This window comes from Phyllostomus hastatus, unplaced genomic scaffold (assembly GCF_019186645.2).
Source record: "Phyllostomus hastatus isolate PE091 unplaced genomic scaffold, TTU_PhHast_1.1 phas_contig_86, whole genome shotgun sequence".
Classification (NCBI taxonomy): Eukaryota; Metazoa; Chordata; class Mammalia; order Chiroptera; family Phyllostomidae; genus Phyllostomus; species Phyllostomus hastatus.
The window spans coordinates 66,876,936-66,895,153 of NW_025333977.1; the positions used below are offsets into that span (position 1 = coordinate 66,876,936).

General features: G+C 36.5%; 1 protein-coding gene across 1 annotated transcript in view; it reads left to right on the forward strand.

Annotated features, from left to right (window-relative positions):
* Positions 1–18,218, forward strand: part of LOC123826934 (ephrin type-A receptor 6) — a 912,013-nt gene that overhangs the window by 364,226 nt on the left and 529,569 nt on the right. The window lies entirely within an intron of this gene.

An 18,218-nucleotide genomic window follows, 5' to 3' on the forward strand; every position in this document is an offset into this window, starting at 1 on the left:
CAGTTCCAAAGACCACATTTTTTATTATTCTTTATAAACAATTTTTATAAAAATAACTAAAAAATTGTACACAAAGTGCCTTGCAGAGTTTTTGGTTCATTCTGGTTGCTCAATATTTATAAATGGTTTGCTGTAGCTATTATTACTAATATATCTTACACTGAATTACTCAGTGTATACTCTATGGGGATAGTTATGCTTAAAAATAAATTTACTTTGTCTTAAGGAGTATGCAAGAAAGAAAAATTGAAAGAAAAAGTTCAGAACGGTCATTATAGTATGTCTAGAAAAAATAGTGATATAAGAACCTCTGATTAGGAAACAAAAAGTTAAATAGCATCTTAATTTGGTGTACTTTAAAATATGATGACAGATTCAACCAGCACATATTTTTAAAGCAGTGCTAGATATTAAGGAAGTAATATTAATGTAGGCTTAAGTTGGGTTGACTAAAGTATACCTGAGAATACCAAATTAAATACAAATTATATTAGAAGATGAATGTTGGAACACTTAAAATGCGATACATATTTATACAAAAAAATATGGTTAGCTTTCATTTGTGCCAGTATTTTACTAGATTATATTCAAAACAGTATTAAAAAGAAAAAATGTGATCTAATCTCACAAACTACTAATATAAACCTTTTTGTCTTCATACCTTATCTTAACTCCACAACAAAAACACTTACATTACTCCAAAACTGCAAACAGCTTTAGAATTTTGACTCTGCCTGTCACCAGCCTCAGACTACTAAAACATTTTTGACTTTATATTCTAAGTAATGCACTGTCCTCAACACTTGTCCACCTCTTGAATGAATGTATTCTTTTCTAATTCTATTTATCACATAAATTATGAATCTATAAATGAGAAAAGGTGGGAGAAGATAAAACTAAAATCTACTGTCTACTTTATGCTTGTTAATGGCAACTCACCTGGGTTTGCCAGTATATATCCCTATTTATTTTATGTTAATAGTCAAAATGTCGCATAGTAAAAAAAAAATAAAACTTCTTTACCTAACCAAAATAAAATTATGCTAAGTGAAATAAGCCAATCAGAGTAAGTCAAATGCTATATGATCTCACTTACATGTGGAATCTAATGAACAAAATGAACTGATGAACAGAATAGAAACAGAGGTACATATACATGGAACAGACTGACAGCTGTCAGAGCGGAGGAGGGGTGGGGAATGGGTGAAAGAAGATGAAGGGATTAGCCAAAGGATATACATGCCTAACCCACAGACACAGACAACAGTGTGGTGATGGCCAGAGGGAAGGGGGTCTGGGGCTGGGTGGAGGTGGGCAAAGGGGTTGTGGGGAGGAATGGAGATATCTGTAAAGTGTCAACAATAAAGTTAAAAAAAAAAAGCTTTGCTTCTACTCTGAGACCTGGGTAATAGTCTTTTGGTTCAGTTCTAAAAGTCTTTGGTGTATTAAATGGAATCAGACCAGTTTATGTGGAGTTTGAGAGTCAGCCCAGGAGTTCGTTAACAAGTATATGGTGTTGCTTTCCCAAGCTGCTCTCTCTCCATGTTCTTCTCAGTATTTTGCCATTCCCTGTGACTCCCCTGTCATGCCTCTTGGTTAGAAGGTTGGCTGGGCCTTTATTTACTCTGTTGAGCACTTCTAAAACCGGACCTGCATTAAAGCCAAGGGAGAGGAGGACAGCTAGAAAAAAATGCAACAGAGACTCACTCCACCCTCTCAGAATCACATTTTCAGTGAAGGGAGAGGAAGTTTTTCCTTTTCAAGAATGTTGGCTCATGTCAGTTCCCATCACTGGCCATCACCACCACCACCACTACTCTATGGTTGTTTGAGAACTAAGCATGAGAGAACAGAGGGTGAAAAGAAGAAACACAATGGAAGAAGGGACTTCCACATTCTTCCTATTAAAAGTTCCATTTCCCCCTTCCAGAGCCAAGATGAGCAGGCCCATCCTGGAGCCCTGTCTGTGACCTGGAGTCCATTTCCAGTCTATTCTAGGCTACAGCCCATGTATTCAGGGAAGGACCAGGGAGGTAAAGAAAGAAGGATGGTAAACTTATCACCAGCTTGGTTATTCTTTAAGCTTTGGTCTTTCTCAGTACTTCCACCTCCATTTACTTTTCAGAGTCTCCAAATATCTGTTGGGAGTATTGTGCCCAGACTTTTTAGATAAGCAAAAGAAAGAAGGTGCTTTTTTTCTGTGCTTTCCAGAACCAAAGCTCCTTCTTCTGAATCTTTGGGATGAAAGCCATGTAGCCAACATTGTATTTTTGGTCTGATGATTTTACCATTTGCTTATTTAAGAGAAAGTCTACCTTACACATTTCTTTGGTTACAGTGTGAAATTAGAATTAGTAGCAGGGCACTTTTATATGCTTTATCTCATGCAAACTTTTTAGTAAACCACCCTTTCACCCTGAAAGGAAGGTTAGGTTGAATATTTTGAAGCACAATCCACAATTTATTACCAATTGACTTGTATTTATCTTGAGATTTTCCTTGGATTGTTATTAATAGGTTCTTCTGAGGAAACAAAACATCTTTATTTAATCTTAGGTTTTAGTTTTTTTCTTTTCTTTTTATTTTTCAATTCTCTAATTTTCCCTCCCTTCTCTACTCACATAACAGCAAAATTTAATTTTTATAACTATAGAACAGAATCTAGGAAAATAATGATATTGCCTATTCTAATTTCTTACATTTTATGAATTCTAAAGTTGTGAGAAATGAGTAGATCGCATACTTTACTGAGAAGTCATTCAAGTTTTCTAAACTTTCTGACTATTGAACATTGATAAGGGAAAGGCAGTCAATTATATTAATATCAGTTGCTGTCACACAAAACACAGTTCCATACTTCATCAAATAATGAGAATGACTTGAACATTTCATATTTCAGCATTTCATCAAATGATGAGAATGGTGAGAACAGCATGCTATGCAAACTAGGATTTATCATGGCTCTTTGTCTTAAGAGTTTTCTGATAATGAAGATAAACCTAAAAATCATTGCTAGCAATATATATAGCCTAACTATTCAATTTTTAAATTAAGTATGTGTGTAACAGGTCATACATTTCTTGATTTTGTTTTAGAGATGTGTGTGTGTATGTGTACTTTTCAACTGTATTTCAGTCAATACTCAGAGACTTCAATTTTCTGAAGACTATAAAATTTCAAACATCTCCAGAAGTATTGCAAAGTATGTATTTAATTGGTATTAGTGGTATTTCAATAACTATACTCATATCGCATGTGCCTTTAATACATACTTTTCTACAAAAATTACTTTCCCTTTGTATTATATGTATTTCTTTTGTTGTTATTTAAGCAATCACATTAACATCTTTTTAAAACAGAAAACTGTTTTAACTTAGATTATTTATTATATAATACTACAAAAATATATATTTTGCATCTTATAGATCCACTATCACCAAATTACATTGTGTTCATTTTAGCATTCTTGCTACTTTTATCAGTTGCTACATGGCAACAGAAAATCAGGAAATCATTTCAGAAATACTTCATAACTAATAACTTGCTTGTAATTTGATTTTTTCTACTAGATATACTGACACCAATTATATGATTAGATATTTAGGAAAGTGTAAACTTCTTGTTAAACATAGTTGATTAAACAAATCCATTTACTTTCATTAACTCAGAACACTTCACCAAAAGGAATAAGGGAATATAAAAGATTTACACTAACAATAACAAAGCAAAAGGCGAAGGGAGGAGAAAATATATCAGGTGAGAAAGGTCAACATGTCAACGAAATTGTAGAAAACGAAAGTCCAGTGGAGGAGTGACAACTCACTTAGCAATCACCCTTGGTTTGACTGCCTTCAGGGAGAGAAGCTGCTTTCACTTTGTGCTATCCTGTTTTGTACATGCCAAGGAGTGGAGTTGCTATGTAAGAAGATATATCCAAAAAAAAAAAAGGACTCATAGAAAAGGACAACAGTGTGGTGATTACAGGGGGAAGGAGGTATAAGTGGGTTAAATGGTAATGGAAAAAATGTAGTAACATTTTTTTAAAAAAATAGAATATATATCTGTGTTCATCTATATAGTAGATACTGCCAAACAGTTCTCCAAAGCAGTAGCAGCAATGTATAAGAGTGCATATCACCCCATATCCTTACCAAAGTTAGTTTTGTATGCTTTTTTCACCTTAGGCATTCTGGTAGATGGCAATAGTATTGAATTGTACTTTGAAATAAGTTTTTTTTTTCTCTTTAAGGTAAATATTTCTTTTTTTTTTTAATTAATCATTGTTCATATACAGTTTTCTCCTTTTTACTCCCAATCCAGTTCCCCCCCTCCCACCCGCCCCCCTTCCCTCCCATTACCACCCTCCCCTTAGTCTATGACCATGTGTCCTTTAAGTTTGTTCCTGTGAACCCTTCCCACTGTCCCCTTAAATTCCCTCTTCTCTCCCCTCCGGTCACCATCAGCCTGTCCTCTATTTCAGTGTCTTTGGTTACATTTTGCTTGTTTCTTTGTTTTGTTATTTAGGTTCCTGTTAAAGGTGAGATCATATGGTATTTGTCTTTCACTGCCTGGCTTGTTTCACTTAACATAATGTTTTCCAGCTCCATCCACGTTGTTGCATAGGGTAGGAGCTCCTTCTTTCTTTCTGCTGCATAGAATTCCATCGTGTAAATGTACCATAGTTTTTTGATCCATTCATTTACTGATGGGCATCTAGGTTGCTTCCAGCATCTAGCTATTGTAAATTGTGCTGCTATGAACATTGGGATGCATAGGTTCTTTTGAATTGGTGTTTTAGTATTCTTAGGATAGAGTCCCAGTAGTGGAATTGCAGGGTCAAAAGGCAGATCCATTTTTTAGTTTTCTGAGGAAGTTCCATATTGCTTTCCATAGTGGTTGTACCAGTCTGCAGTCCCACCAACAGTGCACTAGGGTCCCCTTTTCTCCACAACCTCTCCAACACTTGTTGTTTGTTGCTTTGTTTATGATGGCCATTTTGTCTGGTGTGAAGTGGTATCTCATTGTGGGTTTTAATTTGCATCTCTCTGATAGCTAGCGATATTGAACATAGTTTCATGTGTCTTTGGATCCTCTGTATGTCCTCCTTGGAGAAGTGTCTATTCAAGTCCTTTGCCCACTTTTTAATTGGATTCCTTGTCTTCTTAGAGTACAGTCGTGTAAGTTCTCTATATATTTTGGAGATTAGACCCTTGTCTGAGGTGTCATTGGCAAATATGTTTTCCCATACAGTTGGTTCTCTTTTAATTTTGATACTGTTTTCTTTGGCTGTGCAGAAGCTTTTAATTTTGATGAGGTCCCATTTGTTTATTCTTTCCTTTATGTCCCTTGCTCTAGGGGACACGTCATTAAAAAAGTCTCTTCGTGAAATATCTGAGATTTTCTTACCTACGTTCTCCTCTAGGACTTTAATGGTGTCATGTTTTATATTTAAGTCTTTTATCCACCTTGAATTTATTTTTTGTATATGGTGTAAGTTGGTGCTCAAGTTTCATTTTTTTTGCACGTGGCTGTCCAGTTCTCCCAACACCATTTGTTGAAGAGGCTATTTTTTATTCCATTTTATATTGCTGCCTCCTTTGTCAAATATTAATTGACCATAGAGACTTGGGCTTATTTCTGGGCTCTCTGTTCTGTTCCATTGGTCTATGTGCCTGTTTTTATGCCAGTACCAGGCTGTTTTGATTACAGTAGCCTTGTAATATAGTTTAGTGTCAGGTATTGTGATCCCTCCTACTTTACTCTTCTTTCTCAATATTGCAGCAGCTATTCGGGGTCGTTTATGGTTCCATATAAATTTTTGAAGTGTTTGTTCTATGTCTTTGAAATATGCCATTGGTACTTCAATAGGAATTGCATTGAATGTGTAAATTGCTTTGGGTAGTATGGACATTTTGATGATATTAATTCTTCCAATCCATGAACACGGTATATGTTTCCATTTGTTTGTGTCTTCCTTGATTTCTTTCTTCAGTGTTGTGTAGTTTTTCTGAATACAGGTCGTTTTACCTCTTTGGTTAGGTTTATTCCTAGATATTTTATTTTTTCTTTTTGCTATTTCAAATGGGATTTTTTTCCTTGATCTCTGCTTCTGCTGTTTCATTGTTGGTGTACAGAAATGCCTTTGATTTCTGGATATTGACTTTGTATCCCGCTGTTTTGCCAAATTCATTTATTAGGTCAAGCAGTTTTTTGGTAGAGTCAATAGGATTTTCTATGTATACTATCATGTCGTCTGCAAACAGTGATAGTTTTGTTTCCTCCTTTCCGATTTGGATGCCTTTTATTTCTTTTTTCTTGTCTGATTGCTGTGGCTAAAACTTCCAGTACTATATTGAATAGAAGTGGTGAAAGTGGACAGCCTTGTCTTGTTCCTGATCTTAATGGAAAAAGGTTTTAATTTTTGCCCATTGAGAATGATGTTGGCTGAAGGTCTCTCATATATGGCCTTTATTATGTTGAGGAATGCTCCCTCTATTCCCACTTTGCTGAGTGTTTTTATCATGAATGGGTGCTGTACCTTATCAAATGCTTTTTCTGCATCAATTGATATGATCATGTGGTTTTTGTCTTTGCTTTTGTTTATGTGATGTATTACATTTACTGACTTGCGAATATTGTACCATCTTTGCATCCCTGGAATGAATCCCACTTGGTCATGGTGTATAATCTTTTTAATGTATTGTTGGATGCGGTTTGCCAGTATTTTGTTGAGGATTTTAGCATCCATGTTCATCAGTGATATTGGCCTGAAGTTTTCTTTCTTTGTTGTGTCTTTATTTGGTTTTGGAATTAGGATGATGTTGGCCTCATAAAAAGAGTTTGGGAGCCTCCCATCTTTTTGGATTTTTTGGAATAGTCTGTGAAGGATAGGGGTTAGCTCTTCCTTAAATGTTTTGTAGAATTCTCCTGTGAAACCATCTGGTCCCGGGCTTTTGTGTGTTGGGAGTTTTTTGATTACTGCTTCAATTTCTTTTTGTTGTTATTGGTCTGTTCAGACTTTCTGCTTCTTTTTCATTGAGTTTTGGGAAGATTATATTTTTTCTAGAAAGTTTGTCCATTTCATCTAGGTTTTCAAATTTTTTGGCATACAGGTCTTCGTAGTAATTTCTTACAATCCTTTGTATTTCTGTGGTATCTGTTGTAATCTCTCCTCTTTCATTTCTGATTGTGTTTATTTGGGTCTTCTCTCTTTTTTTCTTGATGAGTCTGCTTAAAGGCTTGTCGATTTTGTTTATCTTTTCAAAGAACCAGCTCTTGGATTCATTGATCCTTAGAATTGTGCTTTTAGTCTCTATATCATTTAATTCTGCTCTGATCTTGGTTATTTCCTACCTTCTGCTTGCTCTGGGCTGTCTTTGTTGTTGTTCCTTGAGTTCTTGTAGACGTAGGGTTAGGTTGTTTGTTTGGAAAGTTTCTAACCTTTTTAGGTGGGCCTGTATCGCTATGAACTTCCCTCTCAGGACTGCTTTGGCTGTGTCCCATAAGCTTTGGGTTGTAGTGAGTTCGTTTTCATTTGTTTCCAGAAACCTTTTGATTTCTTCCCTAATATCATTCTTGACCCATTCATTGTTTACTAGCATGCTATTTAATCTCCATGATTTTGAGTGTTTTTGGTTTTTTTCCTTCAGGTTGGTTTCTAGCTTCAGTCCCTTGTGGTCTGAGAAAATGCTTAGTATGATTTCAATTTTCTTGAAATTCTTGAGGCTTGTTTTGTGTCCTATCATGTGGTCTATCTTTGAGAATGTTCCATGCACATTTGAAAAGAATGTATATTTAGCTTCTTTTGGATGGAGGGCTCGGTATATATCAGTAAAATCCATGTCATCAAGGGTATTGTTCAATGCCACAATATCTTTGTTGATATTTTGTTTGGAAGATCTGTCCATTTTTGATAGTGGGGTGTTAAAATCTCCCACTATAATTGTGTTGCTGTCCATATCTTTCTTGAAGTCCTCTAAGATTTTCTGTATGTATTTCGGTGCTCCTATGTTGGGTGCATATATATTTACAATATTTATGTCTTCTTGATGGATTCTTCCCTTGAGTATTATGAAGTGACCTTCTGGGTCTCTCTTTATGGACCTTTTTTGGAAGTCTATTTTGTCTGATATGAGTATTGCTACCCCAGCTTTTTTTTTCCTGTCCATTTGCTTGGAAGATTTGTTTCCAGCCCTTCACTTTCAGCCTGTGTAGGTCTTTTATCCTGAGGTGGGTCTCTTGTAGACAGCAGATATGTGGGTCATTTTTTCTTATCCAATCAGCTATTCTATGTCTTTTGATTGGAGCATTTAATCCATTTACGTTTAAGGTTATTACTGATAGGTACTTATTCATTGTCTTTTATGTATGTGTGTTCCTCTCTCTCTCTCTCTCTCTCTCTCTCTCTCTCTCTCTCTCTCTCTCTCTCCTCTCCTCCTTAAAGCAGTCCTTTTAGAATCTCTTGCAGAGCTGGTTTGGTCGAGGTGTATTCTTTTAGACTTTTTTTGTCTGGGAAGCTTCTTATTTGGCCTTCAATCTTGATCAAGAGCCTTGCTGGATATAGTAGCCTTGGTTGCAGACCTCTGCTTCTCATTACCTGAAGTATTTCTTGCCATTCTCTTCTGGCTTGAAGTGTTTCCATTGAGAAGTCTGCTGTTAGCCTTATTGGGGCTCCCTTGTATGTTATTTCCTTCTTCTCCCTTGCTGCCTTTAAGATTCTCTCTTTGTCTTGAAATTTTGTCATTTTAATTATGATGTGCCTTGGGGTGGGTCTCTTTGGGTTCCTCTTGATTGGGACTCTCTGTGTTTCCTGGATTTGTGTGACTTTTTCTCTTGTCATATTAGGGAAGTTCTCCTTCATTACTTGTTCAACTAGGTTTTCGATCCCTTGCTCTTCTTCTTCACCTTCTGGTATCCCTATTATACGGATATTATTACGTTTCATATTGTCTTGCATTTCTCTTAATCCCTCCTCATTCTTTCTGAGCCTCTTTTCCTTTTCTTGCTCTTTCTGGATGCTGTTTTCTACTTTGTCCTCCAGCTCGCTAATCCGATCTTCTGCTTCATCGATCCTGCTTTTCATTCCTTCTACTGTGTTCTTCAGTTCAGAAATTGTATTCTTCATTTCCTCTTGACCTTTGTTGAGAGTTTCTATTTCCTTTTTCATGTTTATATAGTTTGCAGTGAGATTGATGTAGTTTCCCTCTAATTTCTGAAAGCTCATTGTGAGTTCATTGAACTTCCTGGTAATCATTGTTTTGAACTCACTATCTGATAGTTGGGTTGCCTCTATTTCATTTAGCATTTTTCCTGAGGCTTCCTCGTTTCCCTTCAGTTGGGGGGTTGTTTCTTTGTTTTCTCATTGTTCGTGGGTTTCTTCTTTGTTCTTTTTTGTTTGTTAATTTGAACTGTTCTGGTTCCCTGTATTTATGGTGTGAACTTCTGTGGTAGAATTTTTTGTGTGTTTCAGTGGTGCAATCTCCTTCGTGTATCCTGGTGGTCACAGCTTCCCCCTACTCTTTTTTGGGATCAGTTGGAGGAGTAAGGCAAAATGGTTTAAAACAGCAAGATAGTATACTATGATATTTACTTTAGCAGCCAGTAGAGAAGAGATGGGTTATCCTTTGGCTCCTTATAGTGTAGCCATGATCCTCCACCCCCCTATCCACGTTTTAGAAAGGATGGAAAGAAGGTAAGACTCTTACTGGGGACGAGAGGATTGTTAGTTGGATCTAGAAAGCTGTGAGGTTGTGGGAGGTCAGCTTCTAAGGTAGGGTTGGACTAAAGATTAGTATATAGGAGTAGTGAGTAACAGAATAGAGACAACCCCCCACAATAGTATAGTTCAGAAAATTGCAAAGTGGGCTGAGATCAGGTAGGGGTATTGAGAAGCATTTATAATTGTATAGACTAGGTCTTACTAGCAGTAATAGTAAAGTGACAGTCTTGTGGCAGAATCGATGAGGTCTAGATAACAAGAATAAAGAGTATAGAACCTTGAGAAGTGTATTAATGGAACGCAGATGAAGGATAGTAACTTATCAATATCTTGTGACTGAGATATCAGGGAGAACCTATCAAATGACAGTATAACCAGCCAAGCAAAGAAGATTATACAGAAAGAAAAAAGAGTACCAAAATATTATTGAACTAAAAAATGTCGTAAAAGTGAGAAAAAGATAATACAAATTTACAGTAACTTGCAAGATTAAAACAAAAGGAAAGGAAAGCAGAAGATGTGGTGCAGGAGAGCTAAATTTGGAGTGGAAAGAATAATATTAGGTTGAATGGAAGAGAAACATAAGGGATTGCGATATAAAAATAATGAGAATTGAAAAAAAAGTCACATAAAACACAAGATAAAATCAGTCAACCAACAACAGCCAGAGAAACCAATAAAAACCAAACAAAACCAAAAAACAAACAAACAAACAACAAACAAAAAAAAACCTCTTGTTGGTTTTTAACTGGCCAGACCAGTTTTTCTGATCTTGCTAGCTTCAGCTGGCTGAGGGGCCTTTGAAATGCTTCTCTCTCTCACAACCAGAACTCAGCAAGTCTGTCAGGTACCCAGGGCGCTCCAAGACACACTGGTGCGAGAGAGTGTCTTCCCGATGAAGGTGCGGGAGCCCAGCCATTTCCAGCTCAGTGTTCCCCGCCAAACGGCTCTCCGACGGAATGTTGGCGCCTTTCCCGGCTCTCCGGTCGGGCTGGCTGGAAATCTCTGAGCCACCACTGAAGGAACGCGCCCAGCCCCTCGTCCCTCCTGGGATTGCAGCGCGCGATTCCTGCCTCCCTATGGGGCGCGGGCCGAACGCGGCCGGCTTGTGCTCGCTACAGCTCTGCACTTCCACCGGGCTAAAGATGCCCCTGGTCCTGTTGGCTAGAGGCTCTCACTTCTCGGCCTCTGGGTGGGATTTCATATTCCCTGGGCGATTTTTTCTCAGTCCAACTGGCCAATCTGTTCCTTCTAGCAACCCGTTCTCCCCTGGAGTTGCTCACCCCCGTATTTGGGGGAGGGAGGGAGCAGCAACTTCCCTCTCCCGGGATCCCTGGGGCAGAGCCCGGAGCACCGGGCGGGCCTGGGGTCTGCACAACCCAGAGCCCGCGCTGATTCTTGGGCCCCTTTTGTCCTGTATCCGTCTTCTTACCGTCTGGTTTTCCAATAATTTCTGATGTCCTGCTTTCAAAAGTGATTCGGCAACCCAGCCCACTTGCTCTGCCTCTCCACCGATCCGCGAGTTTCCCCCCTCTTCACAGAAGCCGAGAAAAACGCTGCCTACAGTAAGGCCGCCATCTTCCTCCCCGATTGAAATAAGTTTTTAAAGTATGTCTTTAAGAAACCATGTGTAGCAAGTAGGAGTTGGACCTTATAGAAGGGAATGAAATATAAAGACAATTAGAAAAATAAGAATTCTTTTTAATAAGGTGACTAAAGTAGTCTGGTTTTCACTTGCGACCAAGCTATAGTAATACCTGCTGCCTGAAATAAAGAAAATCAATGCAAAATACATAAAAAATAATTTTCAACACATAAAACATCAGGTAATATAGGACAGAGATCACAGAGAGGTGATAAGTAAAGAAAGAAATAGTTGTCCTAAGTTAGTGTCCTAAGTTAGCTGCAGAGAGGACGGGCCCTGACAGAACCCAGCAGACTCCCTGTGTGCACTGCGAAGACAGATACGAGAGTCCATGTAGTCCAGGACAGCTAGATTTCACAGGACTTCATATCAGAGAGTAGAGCGCTGCTCTGAAAGAGAACTCCATAGAGCTGCAGAGGTTCTTGTGGGTGCTCACCTGAGTTTTCCTAATTAGCAGATAAACCAAATAAAAGGGATAAAATGAGATCATTAAAAGCATGCAATTATTTTAAAAGAAGGAAAAAATAAGAAAATAAAACAAAGAACAGATGAGACAAATAGAAAACAAATAGCACAAGGACTTAAACCTAACCATATTAGTAGTTGTATTAAATGTAAATAGTCTAAACCTGCACATTTAAAAGCAGAGAATGTCAGTTTAAATTTTTAAAAAGGCAAGACACAGGTATGTATTACACATAGGAAACATTTAAAATATAATAATTAAAAGGGTAAAATAAAGGGCACAAGAAAACTTTTGGAGTTAATGGATATGGTCACCATCTTAATTGTGGTAAAGTTTTTTAGGTTATATTCATATTCCAAAACATCAAATTGTACACTTTATGTGCAATTTTTGCACACCAACTCCATCTCAATAAATCTGTTGAAAAGAGTATGGTATATGTGGGAAGTGATAAAAAGTCTAAAATTTCCACATAAATGGAAGGTGAGTTTGGAAAAATAGATGTGACCTCCACTGTGAAAGAATTTAAATGCTAAACTGAGTTTGGAATTTATTCTAGAGTAAAGGTGTTAGCAAACTTTTTCTATAAAGGGCCAGATAGCATATATTAAAGACTTTGCGGGCCAATAGTCAAAATCAAAGATTTCATATATCATCTACACAATGACTGAGGGGTAGATTTGAGCAGAGGCAGGCAGACCTGAGATGATTGCAGTAGTACAAGACAGAAAAAAGAGTGGAGGGTAATAGGGAATACTGTAGTTAAATCTGGTGGGAGTTGCAATTTCAAAAAGGGAAACCAATCTGGGAGGGCTTCATTAATATGGTAGGATTAAGAAAAGATTTGATGAAAGGGAGGGAGCAAAAACCACGCAGACAGCTGGGTAAGAACAGATGCTAAAGGCCCAGGAGCAGTAGCAGGCTTTGGGTGTCTAAGGTTTTAAAGTAGGCCACTGCAGTGGGAGCAGAGTACCTGAGGAAGAAAGAGATAGAAGATGAAAGCAGCAGGATCACAGGGAATGGGTAGGGAATAAAATTTTGCAGTGCCTTGTAGGCATTTAACAGGACAATTGGCTTTACCCTAGGAGAATGGAAAGCTATTGGAAGGCTCTGAGCCCAGTAGTAACATGATCTGATGCATATTCTAAGGATGTCACTGACTTGTGGGTTGAGAATAGACTGTACACAGGCAAAACCGTAACAGAGGAAGTGTGAGGGGGAGCAGTTTCATCTGATGTGGATGGAACTGCAGGCAGGGTAAACCCGTGGGTGAATTTATAACACACGGTAAATATTTTAAACTGTAACCATAAAGATGATGGGAATTCAGCAAAGTTTTCCAAACAGAAGTATGTAATGAACAAATTCATTATGTGTTTGAAAATTGCACTATCCTGTGGGGTAGCCACATAAGGTTATTAGGCACTTAAAATGTGGCTAGTTTGAATTGGAATGTGCCATTAATGTAAAACACTTATGAAATTTCAAATATTTTATACAAAACAACCTCCAAAAATCAAATAATGTAAAATATTTCAAAAGTGTGCTTATATATTAAAATGATAATATTATGGATTCTTTGGATTAAATTAAAATATATTGTTAAAATCAATTTCACCTGTTTCTTTTTCATTTTTAATGTGGCTACTACAATAAAATTATGAATATATGTCTCACTTTATATTAATATTGGACAGAGCAGGTTTAGAAGATTACTCTGTCCCCAGAATACATTAAACTGCTCAAAAATGGATGCTGAGAGACCAGTTATAAGGCCGTTTTCAAGAAGAGTTTGAATATCATGAAGCTATTCTAAAGTATTTAAGAGATATCCTAAGCATTTTAAGATGATTTTGAAAGGAATGACAAATTAGCTGAAAACTCTTCAGATAAAAATTATTTAAATTCTTGTTTTAGTTAGCAAAGAAAATGAATAAAAGATAACAATGCTTTGCTACACAAAATTAAGCTATAAGAGATTACTTCATATGCCAAATGTTTATGGATGAGATTTGAATGGCTGATAACAGAAAAGAAACAAAATGTGTATAGCTTTTGTCTATGTGTCTAATAATTTTTATATCTGTACTTAGAGTACATCTTTATTTTTTGTGGGTTTTTTTCTATTTTTATTGAGAAATAATTCACATATATTCCTGTATAAGTTTTAAGGTGTACAGCATGATGGTTTGATTTATATATATTGTGAAATGATTACCACAATAGGTTTAGTTAACATCCATAATATCATATAGATACAATTGAAAGAAGAAAAAAAATATTGTAAGAACTCTCAGGACTTACTCTCTCAACAACTTTCCTATATAACATATAGCAGTGCTAACTACTCATCATGTTGTACATTACATCCCTAGTAATTATTCATTTTATAACTGGAAGTTTGTACCTGTTGGCCCCCTTGTTCCAATACTCTTTCACCCCACCCTTCCTTCTGGCAACCGCAGATCTGATCTCTTTTTTCTGTGAGTTCCGTGGTATTTGTTTGCTTGTTATTTACATTCCACATATAAGTGAGATCATACAGTATTTGTCTCCACTGAACTTTTAGTGTAGTCCTATAGCATGCATAGTCCTAATAAATTTACTTTTTAAAATGGCCTTTTTCAAAAAGTGACTTAAAAGACCTTTATGATAATACTTAAATTATATTTAAAATAACATTGGAATATACAGATGTAAGCTCCCCTTTTATACTGCATATTCTCTATAAATTGATTGATATATTTATAAATATTGTAATAGGTTAAATATATTAGTAAATTTGTATTTAAGTTCAACATTTTAAATTTTTTGGTAAAGTGTTACAAATATATATTGGGTTGGCCATAAAGTCTGCTTAGTTTGTTGTATGGAATAAAAAACACATTTTTCATTTTCACCAATAACATTATTCATTTGGATATTTTGAGTATGTTGGCTATCTCCTGCATGCTATAACATTTATTGTTCTCAATTAGTGTCTTGATTTGATCGCTATCAATTTCAACTGGTCTCCCTGTGGAGCATCATCCAGCAAGAAATCTCTAGCACAAAACTTCACAAGCTACTTTCAACACATTTGGTCAGTGACAGCACCTTCTCCATACACTGCACAAATCTTTTTTTGTGTTTCAGTTGTGTTTTCACCTTTCTTGAAATAAAATCATAATATGCCAAAAATATTGCATATTTTCTTTTATCTGAAATGGCTATACAAAAATTCACCAATTGTGATGTTTGTTTTTTTAAATGCACACTGATATGACAGCTGTCACCATACATTCTAACAAAACTGTTCCAAATAAATTTAAAGACAGCTAAGCACTACTAGAGCTATCTTACAAAAAAATCCAAATGAACTTTTTGGACAACATAATATATTATTAAATATATTCAGTTATTTTGAACTGTATAATTAAGAAGAAAAAACTGAATTTACTGACAAAATCTATACAAACTGGATTTATTGAATAGCTTATGATACAGTGTCTTGTAACTATTGTCATAAGATTACATTTAGAAATTAAATATTTTGTAAAACATATTTCATTTATGAAAATGTTAATGGGGTGATTATATATTATTTATATACTCTGTATTTTGACAGGTTTAGAGAAATATGTATTTTTCTTTTTTTATTTAAAAAAAATTTTAAGTCAATCCACAACTTCAGGTGATTCTAACATGTAGCCAGAATTAAAAACCAGTATTGCAGACAGAGTTTTTCAAATACAATGCGCATGCAGCCCCCTGGGAATCTTGTGTAACTGTAGATTCTGATTCAGTCCATCTGGAGGGCCTGGGACTGCTTTTCCAATGTGAGATGTTGATGTTGTTGGTCCAGGGAATTGCACTTTGAGTGTGGAGGTCCTTCCAAGACAATATTCCCACAAAATCCCAAAATGATTAACAAACAGATAAGAACTCTTTGCCCAATTTCTCTAGCGGAAGGGCTACTTTCTGCATTTTTATTTTTTAAAATACCTAAGTGAGTGCACAGGCAAAAAAAAAATACTACCAGTAGAACTCTGGGTCCTTCGTGCCTGCTCCAGAAGAAACAGCTTGGGGTGGGAAGAAAAGATCTGGCTCCCAAACTCTGGGAAGCTTCTTTTTCTTATTCCCTCTAGCCTGACCTTTACTCTGTTTAATCTTATTTATTCAAGGTTATTTTGCTGTTCTTATTCTGCACTGTCCCTGCTGCTCCCCTCTCCCTTCCTTACTCCCGTCCCTCCCCAACATCACCATCCGTTAATGTGCCCAGCCTGAGCCTGAGCTAAGTGCAATTGGCTCCCACCAAGTGATCATAGTCTAATCACCCACACTGGCTGAGTCAAGGGCCAGAGGCTCCTGGATCAGCAAGGCCAGCCCCAGCTGTGGAGAAGCCCACCATTGGCACCAGTGTGAATTCCAGAGGCCACAGTGAGAGTGTGCTGCCCCCAAGTAAGCCCCCACCTACCCTGTTGGGGTAATTGCATCCATGGTGGAGCAGGCCTGCCCTGTGAGGCCTCAGGTAGATGGGCAACCTCTGGCCTAGAGAAATATTTTGATAATTGTGTTTTTATTGATTAGCCATAATAATACCAATTAATTTATTGTCACATTAGAGAAGAGGCTGTTGTTGCTATTTATGTAGCACTACTCATAGCTTCATAAATATTGAACAACCAATTATTTAATAGTAATTTTACTATGTAGTATTGATAATTTTACTTCTCTTAAATTATTAGATCATTTATAAGAAGTATTTTTATGAAAGCAAGTAAACTTAAAAATAACACAATTATAACATGTATGTGTATGTTTGTGATCATGCCTGGTGTGAGTATACTTCTAGTATCAATAAGAATCACATTCATTTAGATTTGTACAAATATTCATCAAATATGTGATCCTAAAGAAAGATATTTTATTGGGGCTCATTCTGATAAGAATTAACTTCAAAAAATTAATGGCAATTGTTCTTTCTGTCCTACAAACACAAGCAGAAGCCTTATGCATAAATTTATTATTGCTAAATTTGGGTTTTTGTATATTTTTAAATATAGTATTTTGTGAAAATTATTGGGGTAAAATAGTGTGTTAAAACATTTTATGTCACTGGAAAATTATTTTAATTTTGTATAACAGTGTTAACTTAGAAATTGGTCAGAAGTGGTTTCTTTAAGACCAGAAATAACTAAGCCCTTTATCCTTCTGGATGTTGGATGCACACCGAGCATTGGATCCTTCTTCCTAGGTCTTCCATTCCTGTACAACTATACACTGAAAATGACAATGTAGATTTAAGCAAAGAGAAAATCAGGTTCAATAAAACTTTCTATCACATAATTTTACTCATTTACATTTTCATGATTTTTTGTGAGAATTTACTCATTTGCATTCCATTTTCATGATTTTTGCCACTTGTATATAGTACATATACCTTATTTACTAAATACTTGTCTGCCTACTTTTTAACTAATTCAAAATTTTAAAGTAAATTTATTTCAGTATAATACATAGAAAATTACATGAACAAAAAATTATCACTGCCAATTAATTCAACACCAAGAGGATTCCTAGATTTGGGGTTCAGTGAATGAGGATACTTTATTCTATGAAAACAGATCAATTGTAAAACAGCATGGCTGTGAAACACTTCAGTTGTTTAACCCCATGGATGTGGAACAGCACAGCTGTGGAACAGTTTGGGTGATAAGGCCCAGGCAAGGAGGCTCCAGTATCACAGCTTCCATGCCACAGATCAGCCCAGGCAAGACAGCTCCACTCCAGTGTTACATCTCCTGCCAAGGAAACGGTCTTCAATGGGAACTGAAAGTGTGCTCCAAGAGACAGAGAGGAGACTGACGTACAGAGAAGTTCCCAGACCTTGTCCTTGATTAGTCCATTTCTATGCAAATAAGAACTCCAAATCATCATAGTTTGATTGATCCAAATAGCAGCATACTGATTGGTCAGAATGAAGCCATTCTGATTGGTTGGTGAAATGCAAACGAGGACATAGCTATATAGCTAGCTCTGGGTAGATGGGGAAACTCTCAAACTTATTGGTAGAATTTTGACCCTTGGAGTTCTTACAAGGGTCTACTCAGAAGGCAGGAAGGAGCTCAAGGCAGCACAATGGCTGCTAGACTCTGATTATGAATTTGGGCTTGATTAACCATAATTTGGGCAGGTATATTTTCAGGGTCATCAATTGTTTACCATAAAAAATAAAAATAATTAAAAATAAAGCCATGCTATCAAACTATAGCTGAATCTTGCTTGCTAAGGTCTCTGAATATAAGTCCAGCCCTCATTTTGTTAAAAAAAATTTAGCCGTTAAGAAAGATATTGAAGATACCCTAGCACAACACTGGGATTTTTTCCTTGAACACTCAGGACTGAGG